A 15,988-nucleotide genomic window follows, 5' to 3' on the forward strand; every position below is an offset into this window, starting at 1 on the left:
GTCACACATACCCACTGTAATGAGCATGAACAAACCCAGAACAGCTGGCTGGAGCATATGGAGCATCCAGAAGGGAAAAAAGCTGAAATAATTCCCTTTTCTCTTCTCTTTGCTTACCCTGGCCCGGATTCAGGAACACACTGGGGACTGTGCTCATCTTTAGTCCTGCACTTTAGATCCCAATGATTTCCCTTTCAGTTTTACTATCAACTTAATGAGTTCTCTGGGCAGATGAGCACCTGCCTGAGTGCAGTTGGGGTACAGCACCTTTAATCACAGATTCCATGAGGAATCTGGCTCCCCCAGAACCAACTGGCTCCTCTGTGGAGTCAGGTGGGAGTCCAGCCTGCACCCTTGCTTCTGGATAGGAATTGAGTCTGTAGATGAGCCTTGGTAAAGAACTCAAGGAAGAAACACAGGAGTGAAGTCATCTTGTCACTCCCAGTTAGCTAATGGTCCATTTTCTGGGCTCTGATCTTTTCAGTTTTCCTTAGAGTTTATCAAGTTTTTTGACTTTGGAAACAAATAGTTTCCTTCATCTGTACAGTGCACATGTGGGAACAACTGCTTCAGGAAGCTCAGAGGTTGCAGATTTTCTTGAGAGAGTTTGGTAAATCTTTTTCACTCTTTTCCATGGTTTTTTCATCTCCATCAGGAGGGACAGAAGGGCACAAGCAGATAATTTTTCCCCATTGCCAGTATTTCTGTAGCAGAGCATTGACAGAAGGACTCAGTTGTGCCATAACCAACATATATGTGTGTATGAAAAATGAGAATGTGGCATAAATGATCTCACCCGTCATTTCTGGCTTTGATGCAAATTATAGGATAATTATCAGCTGCTCTTGCACAGAATGCACTGGTGAAATCAGGGAGAGTCTGTCAGAAACCAGTAAGAGGAGCAGAGGAATTCACAGGAAAGTTGTTTTCTCCCTGTTGAAACTCCCTGTGTGTATGTGCACATAAGCACGTGTGTATCGGTTTTGCACTTGCCTCAGCATTTTTGGGTGGGCTATGAAGCAAATTTCCTAAGCAGTCTGCACCTCCTGCTAAGCAAAAGCTGGCCTGAACATTTGTTATGTTACTAAAATGCATCTTTGTGGTACCCTTTAAGCAACTGCCTCATTTTAGATAAAAATCTGTTTGTGATTTTTTTAGGGCTCTTGCAATTTATTGGTTCCTCTGATATCTTAAACCTATTAGCTCTCTACCCATCCACAAAATCTTCCAGAGAAACAGAATTGACAAGACCTGAATGTCTAATAAAAAAAACCTGAGCAGGAAGGAAAACAACTAAATAAAGTTAAAAAAATCAACAAAACAAAAGCTGGCCTAAGGGTTTCAGGCTCTACTTTGTACAGCATAAGAAGGGGGTATAAAAATAGAGCTGTTTTTACCTCTGCACCTCCCTTTTATTTGGAGCATCTCTGAGCACTCAAGCTCCCAGTGGATGGGCTGGGATTGTAATGTGGAAGCAGCTTGTGAGTGCTTGGGGCAGCATTCACAGCCTGAAGTGAGTCTGAGCAGCTGCACCTTTGGTCATTCTTACCACAAAGTGCTGCAGTTTGGCATCCCATAGCCCCCAGCTCTCCTTTGGCTGCTGTTGAGCAAAGGCCAAAGGAGACAAGACAACCCAGAGAACCTGGAACAGAAAAGATTTTTTTCGACAACAACCAGCATTGACATTACAACACATTTCTCAGCTCACAGGCAGAAGCAAAGCCTTGCTATTACCTGCTATTCTCAGAGGTGCATTTCATCTCTATTCAAATAGTCATTCAACACTAGATTTTTAAATACAGTCTACAGAAGGCTTTAATGTTAACATTAAAAAGATAATGAAAACAGGCAAACAGACAAATCATGATGCCCAGTGCTCTGCTTCTTCATTGATAAAACATGAGAGCAGCTCCCCCCCCGCAAAGATTTTGCCTTTCCAGACTGCTAGTCATTTATGGTTTTATTTATGAAAAGAAGAAAAAATGAGTTTCCATCATAGCCCCTAAGCATAATAGAAAGGAAAAGCTTTCATGCATTCTGCATGGGGCTGTGCTGTCAGGCTGTGCAAGTGCATAATAACGTGATTCCTTTCGTTACAGCCCAAAACCTGCCTTCCAGTTCCATCATAGAGCTCAAAAATATGTTTGCATTTGTTGATATCCCTGTTCTGCTCATGCACAACTTCCTGCTTTGTACTTGTTTCCCTTTGCAGTGTTTCTGGGGTACTGCATCCCTGTCCAAGGCACTGCTGCATGCATTGTTGCTGTTAACTACTGTAAGGCAGATAATTATCCTAAGAGGCCCCAACTGTTCCAGGCTCAGTGCATGTAAGAGACAGTCTCTGTCTGAGGAGCTTAAGGCCTAAATAATCAAGGCAGATAGAAGTGTTATCAGTCTTATTTTTACTGAGAGCTTCAATGTCCTGCCAAAGGTCACACAGGGAGCCTGTGGTGGAATCACGCCTGGCATTCTGATTTCCCATGGTTTATTTAAGCATCTAACCCAGGCCCTTCGTTAAGGAAGGCAGTTGTGAGAATGCTGCCTGTGTGTGTGAGCTGGGGTGCAGTTCTGGGTTGTGGACTGGATTTCCATATGACCTCCTGGTCCAAGCACGTCTGCGAGGAGCTCTGGGTGCTGGAATAAAGGTACAGCGAGCAAACAGCAGCTCCACGGTGCAGCTCACCTGGATTGCAGAGCTCTGAGCAGCTCAAGGACAGAGCCTTCAACAAGGTGGCAGAGGTTGGTAGTGCTCATACTTCAGCTTTCACTGGTTTTGACTGTTACACAAACCTGAACAGTGCTTGTGAAATAGAAAGGACGGTGATTGCTCTGATTTTAGGTTGATGAAGAGCACAGTCTGGTGGGCAGTGTGCTTTGTTGTGTGGACCTTGATGTTCAGAAGCAGCTAAAAACCTCAAATTTTGCATCAAAGCTAATGTTTAAAGTGTTGTTGCTACACATTGAAACATTATGACAAAATACATGTTTTAAAAACACTCTGAGGTGAACAGCTTCATGTGTAATGGGAACCAGCCATGATGAGTGCTGGAAGTAGAGTCTACCTAGAAAAGTAACTGTCCTGCAGAGGGAATTTTGTCCTGGCAAAAGAGAATCAAATGTCATTCTGAGGCGCTACAGTAATTACAAATCTATTTTCAGCAATCCCATACATTGGTCAAACACTAGTAGAACGGGCATGAAGCGGCTTCTCAATAGACAACCCAACACTAACCCGATTCTTTGCCCTCCACTTCCTCCTACCCTTCGTCATTGCAGGACTTACATTAGTCCATCTCCCCTTCCTCCACGAAACAGGATCTAATAACCTGCTAGGAATCCCCTCAGACTGTGACAAAATCCCATTCCACCCATACTACTCTACAAAAGACATCCTAGGGTTCACACTAATTCTCCTCGTTACCCTAGCCCTGTTCTCCCCCAGCCTCCTAGGAGACCCAGAAAACTTCACTCCAGCAAGCCCCCTATCCACCCCTGCACACATCACTTCCAATTTGCCTATGCCATGCTCCGATCCATCCCGAGCACACCAGGAGGAGTCCTAGCCCTAGCCGCCTCCTTCTAATCCTATTCCTAATCCCACTACTTCATACATCCAAACAACCTTCAATAACCTTCCACCCCTATCCCAAATCCTCTTCTGGACCCTAGTCACCAAGCTCCTCATCCTAACCTGAGTAGGGAGCCAACCAGCTGAACACCCATTTATCATTGGCCAGCTAGCCTCCCTATCCTACTTCACAATCATTCTAATTCTATTCCCCCTTGCAGCCATCCTAGAAAACAGATAGAAAACCTAGATACTTTAACTAACTCTAATAGTTTATAAAAACATTGGTCCTGTAGGCCAAATTGCCTTTTGCCAGGTCAGGAAAGTTCCCTGGGCTGTGTCTCTGCTGTATCTGAGGGTGTGGAAATGGCTTCTCTGGAGCTGAAAGCCTGGGAGGTGTAGAGAACCTCTGCTCTGTTTGGCTGAGGAAATGCTGTAAAATAGTTTTGTCTGTCATTGATTGGAAACTAGACACAGTTGGGGCCCTAATATTACAGAATTAGCACAACTACCTTGCTTAGTTAATTGTTTTAAATGACATTTTAAAGAACAATTTTCCTTAACGTTTCTAGTCTGCTTTTCCGTTGTCTGCAAGTACAAAATTCAATTTTCCTAAGTGTCAATTTTTATCTAAAATAAAATACTTATTAGCATTCCCAATGCATTTCAATGTAACTTTGTTTTTTGAAATGATTTCACAAAACTCTTTACATGTATAATTGAAATTGACTTTAATTTGAAGTTCTGCCTTAACAGAGTCACTATTTCTGCAATCTGCCCTAGCTAATTTCTCAAGGAAAATGTTATTTCTGTTGCTGCAAAGGGAGGGACATGAGGTACATTGCTAGAGCTGGAGACCCAGAGTTTCAGGAACTTGGGCCAGATGTGACTGTAGGATTTCTGAAGCCTGTGCTCGTGTTTTCAGCTTGCTCTCAGCATGTGCTGAGGTCAGGGTACAGCTCCACAGAGATTTTTGTGAAATTTTGGCCTTGGAGGAGTAATGCTCATGGCTTCCTGAGAAGTAAGCAGTTTTTAACAGTGGCTGAATTGGATTAAGGCACTAGAATTAATTGAAATGTGAAGGCAGATATTTGAGAGCTAATGCATAGTGCTGAATGCAATTCCTTTCCTTTCTTTTGGATACAATGCGTTCTGAGATTAAAGTTGCTGTTATGGTCAAATAATTTCTCTTCCACTCCCTTTTGTAACTTAGCTTTAACGTGTTCTGCCATTGTTTTAATTTTAAAAACTCTATCATTAAAAAGCTTTTAGCACGCTGTGAAAGGACCCTTAATGTGGAATACTGGAAGTTCTTTCTGGTGTTGGACAGCCTGAAAGAACTTAAAAATTGCTGCTGAACAATCTCATCCTCTTCCCCTACCAAAGTCGCTTCCAGCAGCTTAAGAATATTTTAAAAAACCCCTTTTCAAATGTAGTATACACAAAGGCCCTGTAGGAAAGCTGAATCACTTTGGGAGATGAGTTTAAAAAGATTTAAAACTTTGCAATGCAGCCTCCTTGATCAAAGGATGATATATCCATGGGATACTTGCTATATGATATATTCCTCTGTTCCATTGGCCTTGGGAATTAGAACTCCAGGTACAAATGAACGTTACCAGTTACAAGTGGCGACACTTTGCCAATATTGAAATAATTGCATTACAGTAAATCTTTAACTTTTAAAAATATTCCAGATGAAGTTTCAGTGCTGCTTTCAAAGTCATCATGAAGACAATGGGTTACTTCCTATTCAGCTTTGGAGTTATAAATGATTATTGAAAATATTTTTATATTTCCAAAGGTTGTAGTGCAAAGACAGCAAATAAAATTGTCCTTTTCTAGAATGTCTTTATTTCCTGTACTGAAAAAGAAGTTAATATGTTTTTGTCAATAAACAAAGATTTTGCCTTATGAAGATGCAGCATTTTAGCTTTGAGTTAATCTTGTAGAAACAACGTTATTTAATTTGCTACCGATTCAAGAGATCTCTGCAAACAACTAAATAGTGGTGTTGTGTGCCTTTGTGGTTTCACAGAAACCATTTTGTTACTCTGTATTTGCAGGCAAAAATCCATTTCAGGAATGTTCTGTACTAACCTTTACAGGGTTTTGTTTGTGGACTGTCTCTCATCTTAGTCCACAAGCAACAGAGAAACTTCTGCAAGGCCTATCATGAGTCTTGTGACAATTATAGGTACCTTCAATGATTCATGCAAAATAATTTCTCTACTCAGTTTAGAAAACACCAAATCTTCAGGAGATCTGTCTTGAGTTATTGCTGTAATGCTGCTGGCAGTGCCATTGAGGTTGTTACCCGAGCAAGATAAGGTGAAGTAAATAATTCTCAGATTAATTTTTTATTATAGATCTCTAATTTTTTGTTCAGAGTCATTCTGGTTAATGGGCTGGCAACCCTCCAGATAGTGGGACTTTGGATTCAGGTCGTGGTACATATACTAGGAAAAATACTACTTAGAGATCAACAGGCTCAGAAAATGTGATAATATGGGTGAATTTAGCTTTTAAAAATCTTGCTGTGATAGTTGAGGTGATTTCTGTATGAAATCTGAAGACTTTTAGGGTCCATTGGTCCTGAGGATATTGTACAAATATGAACTACTGTTTGAGATCACTTACCCAACCCTTGATGTCAAACAACAGGGAAGTCTGGGGAAATGAAGCAGGCTTTGCCAGGCAGCCTGAGTCACTGCACACTGTCTCTGGAGGAGTGAGCATTTGAAGTACCTTCCTCAGTCAGTTCCACTCCTTCAACTTGTACTCATTGATTCTCTCCATTCACCAGCTCTAACCTCGCTGCAGGATTGGAGGGAGGGCCTGTGCTGGCTTTTGAGGAAATCTTCCTCCCTTTTGTCCCCAAAAGCTCCTGTCCGTTTCTCATCCTGAGCTATGAGAGAGTTCATTATTTCTGCTGTGCTGTCAGCAGCCCTCCTGCTGTGTCAGGAACAAGCAGGAATTCTGGGAACAGGCAGGAATTCCCTGCACAGGGATGGAGCTTCCCTCCACACAGAGACAGCTGAGACTGGGCAAATATTGTCACAGGGCTCTAAAGCAGCCTTCATTTAAAAAGTCTGAGAGCCCTCAAACCCATTTTGCACATGACAGCATTAAATCCGTGCAAGAAAATGAAATAACACTTGCTGTGGCAGCTGTTTGCTTTTCATATTTTCTCAGTAAACTCCTGCAGAATTGTTCTTCCTCGCCCTTAGCGGGGTTACAAAGCCAAGGGCACAGCTCTTGGGTAGCATTGAGCAAAACCACCTTCATGGTTCTCATCTCTGCTCTCTGGTGCAGGCTTCATACAATGATTAAAAAGCTTTGTTTTTCTCTCCATGGAAATGCGTAGATTAACTTTGCTAAAATTTTAGATCTGTTCAGGTTGAACTCTCGACTGAGACAAGGTTTAATCAGCAGTTACACTGCTTAGTGGGGTTTTTTTTGCAGTTTTTTTCTTTGTTTCAATATTCTCCTTTCTCTACTGATAAATGAATTAAAAATGGATATTTTCTAAAAGAAGTGATGCTGGGCTACTCTTCGCATTGAGATTAGCTGGAGGGAGTGAAAATGTACCCTGTGGTTTCTGTCCATTTCTACTGCATTGGGAAAATGGATCAAATGTACACCTGATTTCAAAGTGTTCTGTAATCCAGGCAAAATATCTATATATCCAAATGTGTAATTTTTAAAAAAATACTAACAAAACCCCCAAGCAAAAAAACAACCCACAAAATAAAGGGAGATGTAGGCTGAGAGCTTAGACTTTGGATTTCTCCTAAAGAAAATGATCTAATCCCCCCAGGTTTGGGGGAGTCTAGAGTGAACTAAGGATACTGGTAAAATTCAGAATTTGTTATCATTGAATCACTTAAAGCTAAAACAATATTCTGAGAAAGAATTGCTCACTCAAACATGCCTGAGTATGAAATATTGTCTCTGTGTGCACCAGTCCTTCAGCTGGCCATGTCATAAGCTGGATTCCTTGAAGGGCTTTGTTCATTTGTTTTGTGGAGGTGCTGGAAACCTGTAGCTTCTACTGAATTTGGCAGGTCTCCAGTGAGGTCCCTGGTGAGCTGACAAAAGAGGACAAGGATAGTTGAAACATTTTTCCGTCTCAGGCTTGCCTAAGGCACTGGAGTGTGGAGGTGCCAGTCAGATTTTCTGTCTTAGTGGTGGTGTTAAAATGGGGACCCAGGCTTGGACTAGCAAGTCAGGAGTCGGAAGAGGAGAGATTCATTGCCAAAGCTGCCTTTTGCCTGGCTCTGGTCCTCACAAGTATTAAAAGTTAACCAAAATTTTTTGCCAAGAGAAAGATGGAAACCGGCTGAGCCCTCCCCTGAACTGCGGGTGGCTGCAATGGAAAGCAGATGTGCAAACCCCTCCCAGAGCCAGGGACTGCCAGCGGTACCCACTGGAACGTTAAGAGGGAGAGAAAGGACAATTTTCCTGCTGATGAAATGCTGCTTTGCTCAAGGGACCACATTATTACTGTTATTTATGCGCTGCCAAAGGTGTGCACAGTGCTTTATGGTGCAATAAAGCAATGACTGGTGTCCAGTCCCCCAGGGTGCTGCGCCACTGCTGAAGGATGGCAGAGGGGCAAGACGAAGGCTTGATTGTCCCTCTGCGATGATGCAGAGCTTTGTTATTGTCATGGTGTGTCCTCTTTGGCCTGGCTGGGGACATTCCTGTGCCTGTGTCACTGTTTTGCACAGTTGCCTCTGATGATGATTCAAAGGGCACGTACCCTGTTTGATATGCACTCGGAGTCTGGTGGCACTGGGAATGAGTGAACAATACCTGGGGCTGTGACAGCGGCACTTTTAAATATTTTTTTATTTTTTTTTAACTTTTGCAGATTCCCAGCCATCTGCTGCCTCACCAGCTGCTCACAGTGCAATGCAAAACTTATCTCCATTCAGGAACTCAGCCCCTTGAGGAGACCATCAAGGGCAGTGGGTGCACAGCGGACCTCCTGTGTTCTGTCTGCAGGACAGGCCCAGACCCAGTGCCAAACTCCAGAGAGATAGGAATAAATGCAAGGAAAAGGTAGAAGAGCAAACATATGGCTGCATGAACTCTTGTTCATCCCTTCCCAAATCCTGGCCACAAGACACATTGGCCTGGAGGACTGTGGGAGTGAGTCTGGGGAGTGAGAAGACCATAGGAGGTGGCCCAGTCCCAGATTTTACACCCCTTTAGCCATAATTAGGTAGCCAGGAAGGAGGAAAAGATGTTCCCTGAGGGCATGGAGAGGTTCTGATTCTGCTTCTGGTTCTGGCTGTTGTGCTGCAGTTGCTGTGAGGTTTCTTTTGCTTGGGAATGGAGCTGAGGCCTGTGGCAGTGTAACTGGAGGCGGTGGGGAGAAAGCAGCAAGTTCTGCCCCAGAGAAGCTCAGCAGCCACCAGCACATGTAGGGGACTAGAGAAAGCTACTGGAGATTTGTGGGGCCAGAGGGTTCAAGGAATCCTCCTGCCAAGCAAGTGGCATGCATTATTACTCCTTGTCTTTGAGGCATCTAAGTGAGAATTTCCTAATTTCATTAAATCTTATTTTTATAATCCCCTTGGGATCAAGGTGGCCAACCTGGATGCTCTTTAATCCTACTCCCCAATCTCTCCTGTGCCTGCTCCCCAGAAATGGGGTTGATGCTGGAATAGGCAAAGGAAGAAAAGGCAGGTTGGCCACAGGAGCCAGGAGGGAGTGACCAGGTTTCCATTTCCAGAGAGCTCCCGTGCTTTGCGTGTGCCACTTCAGACCACTCAGAGCACCCTCCTCCCTCCTCATGCTTTTATGCATTTTCCAATTAAATTTCCTCCACGAGGAGAGAGGCACTCTGAATCCATTAGCATTAGTAATTATGCAAATGCTTCAGGGAGTTGACTGCCCATCATTACATATAATTAATGTTTCTGGTTATGAATGAAGGGTTTGTTACTTTTCTTCACACACACCCCCCCCCCCCCCCCCCTTTTTTTTTTATGCTGGAATGGGGTGGGGTAGAAGCGCGGGGGGAAGATGGTGGTGTGTGTATTGGTGGTGATGATGTTGCTGTATTTAATTTGCATAATCAGGAGGCCTGATTGGGTATGCATGAGGGTAGGGGCGGGAGGACCTTCTCCAACGTGCACTCAATTAAGCTGGTGGCAAATCTCAGGAGGGACAAGCGGCATGTGAAAGGCGGGTGAGTGCAGCACAGTAACTGCAGCCAGCTTGGATTCAGAGAGCAGCACCAAGCAGGAAAAGAGGTGCCCTTGAACTGGCAGGGTTCTCTGCACAGGTGTTCTGTGCCTGGAAATGCTCCTCCTGCCCTTTTGCTTTGCTTGCCTGCAAAGGATTCTGCAGAAAGGTGCTATTCCTGGCTCTTTTCTTGGGCAGCACATGTGCACTGCAGAGCTGCATCGTCCATACTTGAGCCAGCACCGGGGGAATGGGCTTGGTGCTGGCAGCAAGATTTGGCACAGCCTCATCTTGTGTCCCATCTCCCAAAGCTGTGTGCAGTGATCTGAGTGTGTGACTGGGCATTCTCAGGGGGCGGTGGATGCTCTGTACCTCTGGAAGGCAGGGGCTTAGAGGTGAAGTGTATTGGGATAGACTGAGCTGTCCGTGTAATAGTGGTCAGGACAGACAGGGAAGTGGTAAAGTTCTAGCTCAGAGCTGTACCTCTGTCAGATTTTACCTCCCACATCAAACATTACAAAAGTTGGGGATGGAAATTTCCTCTGTTCTAGTTGCAACAAATTCCCAGGAAACCTCCCTGGAGATCTCCCTGCTTCCCAGTCCGCATGAAACAAATGCTTTCTGTCCATGTAAAACATCTTCCTCGTGTTCTTCCTATTCCCTGTCACATTCTTCCTATTCACTGCCTTTTCACTTTTTGTCTCTTCTATTCCTCTTCTATGATTCCTTCCCCAAGCAGCCTGACCTTGGTCTCCAGCTCAAGACTATCTTGTGTCCATTTACCACAAACCCTGGATGCAAGCAGCCCATCACTGACCTCTCCAGACTCCCTTGGTTATTGTCAACTGCTGCACTCCCTCACTCCTCCATGGAAAGAATATTAAAAAAAAGATATGAAAAAACCCCTTGGTTTTGGCTGATCAAATATGTATAAAAATAGATATTCAGTGAAGGGGATCTGGAGTGGGGGAACAAAAGATTCTGGAAGCAATATACACTCAATGGGATATAATATCCTTGGGAGGGCACTGAAAGGATCCAAGCCAAGGAGAACACAGATCCTCAGAACAGAGGGAGATCAACCTAAGAGTACCATGGAGATGAGAAAAGCAGGCCTGCAGCAGAGACTAGATTGGCCAGAGAGTCTCAGTGAAAAACCAAAAAGGGGCAGCAATTGCTTAGATGGAGTCTGGGGAATTGTGAACTCCTACTCTGTAACTATCATTATTTTCTGTCTTGATTATAATCCATTGTTTTCAGTACTGACACTGGAAATTGGATAGATCTCTTCTGGCATCTCCCTCTTTGGTCACTGTGGGCAAGGTGTGAGCTTTTCCCAGCCATGCAGGAATTTGCAGTGTCTCAGTGAAGGTTCCCAGAGCAGGGAAGCAGGGAGAAGATCAGTTTTATTTCCTGCCATGCTATCCCCACAGCTTATAGAAATGTCAGATAGAATTCCAACAAGAATGCCACTATTACTTAGAAGAGGTGAGGAATGGGACACACATTAAAGAAAGAAAAGATGCTGAAAAAATGAATGTGTTCCTGTGTATGTGTTTTTATGTGTGTTTGTTCTAAAAGCAGAAGGAAATTCTGTGTGTGTGTGTTTGTGTATAAGCTTTTAAAGGAGGAGAAAAGTGGGGAAAACATGAAACATTAAACTTCCAGGAATCCCTGAGACTCTTGATAGATGGCATTATGAACTGATACCAGTTTTTCTCTAAAGATTGGCTTTTCATACAAGAAACTTGAGGCAGTGGTGAATTCTGTTGTTGTCAAGGTTTTGTTTTCTCTGACTTGAAGCTGCTTTGGAGATTTGTAGTTCTGAGGTTTGTGTTGCTCAGTATTTTGTAAAGCATTTGTGCACTTGGCCTGTTGCTACAGAAAACCACTGGGGATGACAGGTAGAAGCACCTGTAAAATCTTCAGTGTACGCAAAACCAAGAGCTCTGAATGACTCAGACAAAGAACTTCTCTTAAGGATGACAAAGGTACCAGCACTGATGAGAAAGGAGATCCCTGAAGGACTGGGTGAAATCCCAGAAGGCACTTGCCAGGAGTAGAGTGGAGGTCTTTGGGAATTACGTGATGAATAGCTGCTCGTAGCAGCTGCTCATAGCAGCAGGTGATGGTGCTTCCTTATGTGATAGAGTGGGAGCTTTTCTCCTGTGGAATGGGAAGATGGCAGCAGTTCTGCTCTGGTTTTGCTTTTTGTGACATTCATCCCACAACAGAATGTGTGACCAAGGCGTGAGGACAGTAGTGACCCTTGGAAACAAGGTGGGTCCAAGCTCTTGAGGTGGCCCATTGGCCCAAGCCTGGGTTTGTGTTTCCTGAGGTCAAAACTGCTGATAGTACTGTGTCCTCAAAGAAGACACAAGGTGAAGTCCTCACTGTCCCCCAGAGCCAGACTGAGGTCAGCTGGACCTAGAGAAAGGATGAGGGAAACAATTTCCAAAGCAGAAGAGAGACTGTGATGAGAACAGAGGCGACCTGGAGCACAGCCAAGGGAAGGAAGGGAAAGGACAGCAAGTAGCATGATAGCACCACAGCCCCAGATGGTGTCCCATCACCCAGAGGGGGGTGTAGCCATGGCCCAAGGACTGTGACCTGCAGGAACAGGGCTCCCAGGACACAGCTGACCTTGTGCAGGATGTCAGCCCTGTCACAGGCTGTTCTGTATGCACTGACGTTAACAGATGAAGTGCTTGATGATGTCACTGTGGGGGAAGGCAAAGAACAAGGTCCCCTCCGAGCTGTGCTCAGCAGTGACTCCACGTGGGTCACATCACTCTTCTGTGTGCTCGTGGCATTTGCTGTTTCCCCTTGACATTTTATTGATTTTTGTTGCCCACACGGGTGGGTCAGGCTGTGTCTGGGCACAAGGGCACATGAAAACACACCATGGGCACACACTGGCACAGAGAATGATGCACAGACTCTGGAGATTGCTAAAGGCAGAAGTTAAATCCCACATCAAAGCACAGAGCTCTCGGAGCAGCACTGTTCAAAGGCACCAGCTTCCTTCCTGGGAAAGACAGATTGTCACTTTGATTAAGAGATTTTAACAAGAGAGGAAAAAGAAGGACTGAAAGAATGGAGGAGAGAAAAGAGGGAATTTTCATTTATACCTTTTTTCCCCTTTGGCTGTCCAAATAAGGTTTTAGTTTGATCAAAAAAGGACCCCAATTTAAAATAAGTTTAATGTAACAATGAATTATTTAAAGGAGAAAAAAATATAAGCTGCTGCTTAAAAAAAAAAAATAGAAAAAGCTATTATTGAAATGTCAGAACAAATACCCAGCTTGATCTGCATTAATATGATAAATACTAATATATTCATTTCCCCTGGTACTTCTGGGCTTGCAGAGGTACATCTGCAGCACGTTGCTTATGGTAATCAGGTCACAACTTCAAAGGGAGACACGAAAGGTATTCTGGGGGATGTTGTGCAGGCAGCAGTTAGAGACCTTGTGGATCATTGTGTAGACTTGAGGTGTTCTCATCAAGGCTCTTCTGGAAGTTCTCTGATTGCTGAAGGAAATTGAAAATCTCGTCATGTTCTGTGGTGGCCCACCAGTTGTGGGACAGCGCTGGTGCCTGGCTGTCAACTTCAAAGTTGCCATTTTCCTGCAGACAGCCTATCAAGAGAGAAAAACATACTGAGATGTAGAAAGCAAATGAGCTTCCCACCTTCTATCCCCACAACCTAATTCCCAGCCCCTCTGTGACTGGGAAAGCTGTTGAACATAGCTGTGAATAAACCATCTCAGTCTGTGCATCCAGAGTTGCACAGTGAAGTTTTTTTGGAACAATTCAGTGGAGCTGACAGCTTCAGCCTTGATGAAGCTTTATAGAAGTATCTTTGTGTTTTTAGAATCTAACAAGCTGGGAAGGATGTTTTGGATGAGGATATGTACTATCTTTTACTAGGCAGCATCTCTGCCTACCCTCCCCTTCTCATCTGCTGGGCAAGAAGTTCTGTAGTAATGTGCATTAAGCTTACTGGTATCAGCACCACCTCTAACCCTGAAAGAGTAACCTGGAGATCAGAGCCCTTTAGGGGGGTCTTTTCTATAGCCAAAGACAATATTTTAGACCAGAGTGATGCAACCACGTACCAACAGAAGCCAATAGTTCAGACTTAGGAGAGCTTATTTAGGAGCAATGTGGTGTGAAAGGTGTTGAAGTGTTGTTTCCTAACATTACTGCTGACAGTTGAGTGACAGATTGAGAGTGTGGCTAAATTGGGATGCAAATGAGTTAAACTGGTCTTCTGGTCGGTAGAATAACGACAAAATGTTGGAGAGAAACAAGGAAGGCACAATTTCACATGAGAAGATTGAAACAGAGAGAAGCTCAGAGGCAGGGAGTAGAGGAGAGGTGTGTTTAGAAAATCATATTGATACCTAATGTGAACCTATCATAGAATGGTTTGGATGGGAGGGACTTTAAAGATTGTCCAGTCCAACCCCCATTCCTCTAGACCAGGTTTCTCCAAGCCCTGTCCAGCTTGACCTTGGACACTTCCAGGAATGGGGCACACAGCCTCTCTGGGCAGCCTGTCAATGTGGCAAGGCGAGTTAGGGTAAAACCATGAGACATTCAGTTAGGTTTTGACCTTCTTCATCAGGATGACTTGTTAAGCATCATTTCCATTGAGATAGTTCAAACATAATTAAGATATTGCTAATCTACTGCCACACTGTTATCTGATGAGACACTGAGCCCTTCCATGCAGTGGACGCGTAGGCCCAAGGCTGCAGCACGATGCTGCGAGCTGGCCATGTGCCCACCTCGAGGAAGGAGTGGTTGCATCCAGGGGAATTTGGCTGGTGCTGGAGCCTGGAGCTCTCAGGTAGACAGAAGTGTGCCCAGAGCCCAGACAGGGCTGGTTAGAGATCTGCAGGAACCGTGCCTGAGAGTGTGTTGTGATAATCTGGGCTCACTTGAGAAGCCCCTCTTCTGCGTGTGTGTGTTTCTTCATGAAATGCTCTGGTTTCCAAGGAGCTCTAATGTGCTTTTCCGGTAGATTTTATTCACAAATGCAGAGAGTCTTAGTCCGTCTGCTTCTGTCCCTCTTTCCCTCCATTGCCTGCATTTGAATGTATAATATTGGCTTTTGGGCATGAGTGTGCTGTGCCCAATCTACGGACCAGTTCCTCAATTAAAAAAATGCATAAGCTTTATTATTTATGCCATTATTTTTCTAATTATTTTATTTTCCTGGAGATGCCCCACAGGGTGTACAGTTCGCTGGAAACTCCAGCAAGAGCTCCTGGCTTTTGACTTCAGAAGGTTAACTCTCCCAGTGGCCATTTTTGATCCATTCACTGGGAAAATGTGATTACTTCTTATTTACTGACGTTAAGTATTCCTGCTTGTAGCGACTGTGGTATTAAAGTAAAACGTTCAGCATTTAACACGATGAATGCGGAGACATGAGGCTAAATGCACCGCATAAAATCTTTATGGGGCTGTAAACAGACACCCAGAATATTTCCAGCTGTTTTGTTGTGAGTCAGGCTGGGGTCTCCTCTCTGCCAGGCAGCCTGCCCCAGGTCCCCTGGGAATCAGCCAAAATGTGTCAACACAGCCTTGGCTTCCAGTGGAGATGGGGCCTGGGGGACAGAAAATGAACAGGATTGCTTCTGGCAGGTGGTCTGGGGTCTTGCCAAGACTGGCCTTGGCCACACTTGGTGGCTGTTGCTGCATCAGTGCAGATCTGGGGGGTAAATATAGGCTGTGATTGCTTCAGAGCTGCTTTCTTCTGTCTTGGTCTTGGAAAAATAGAGCTCAAGAGAAAATCAGAGTGAGTTTTGTCAGCTTCAAAAAGAGATTCATTCCTGGTGTTGTCAGTCACGGGAGACTGATGGCTGAGATTACTCAGGAAAGCAAAGCCTGTGGGCATTAAAGTAGATACTGTTACTGGAACTCGGGGCTTAAAGACGAGATTTAATCTGGCCCATGGATTTGTACAACATCCCTTTCAGCTTCTCACTCCGAAGTTCTGGTTTCCATGAGCACACTCCGCTTCCAGTGCTCCTTTTGCACTCATCAGCCATCTGGCCAGCACCAAAATCTGCTCCTGACCTCCTGTGTGCACTGAACACCAAGAGCAAGGGTAAACTCAGAGCTGGGCTCTTGTCTGACCTTGTTCTCTGTTGGAGTGTGGTGTTTGGGCTGTGTTCTCACCCAGGGATAGAAGCTGGGAACTTCTCA

General features: G+C 44.4%; 1 protein-coding gene across 18 annotated transcripts in view; it reads left to right on the forward strand.

Moving 5' to 3' along the window:
- The window catches only part of HMG20A (high mobility group 20A), a 177,249-nt gene that overhangs the window by 95,008 nt on the left and 66,253 nt on the right, over positions 1–15,988 (forward strand). For 3 of the 18 annotated variants that reach the window (XR_015275897.1, XR_015275891.1, XM_086849401.1), the window contains exon 12: positions 8,445–8,648. The exons of 10 other annotated variants lie outside the window; for them this stretch is intronic. The gene's annotated coding sequence lies outside the window, so the exon portion shown is untranslated. Of the gene's footprint in view, positions 1–8,444; positions 12,838–15,988 lie in introns of those variants that run through there. 5 more of the 18 variants (XR_015275896.1, XM_023934250.2, XM_086849402.1 and 2 more) reach the window with 3 other exon arrangements.

This window comes from Cyanistes caeruleus, chromosome 13 (assembly GCF_971803275.1).
Source record: "Cyanistes caeruleus chromosome 13, bCyaCae1.hap1.1, whole genome shotgun sequence".
Classification (NCBI taxonomy): domain Eukaryota; kingdom Metazoa; phylum Chordata; class Aves; order Passeriformes; family Paridae; genus Cyanistes; species Cyanistes caeruleus.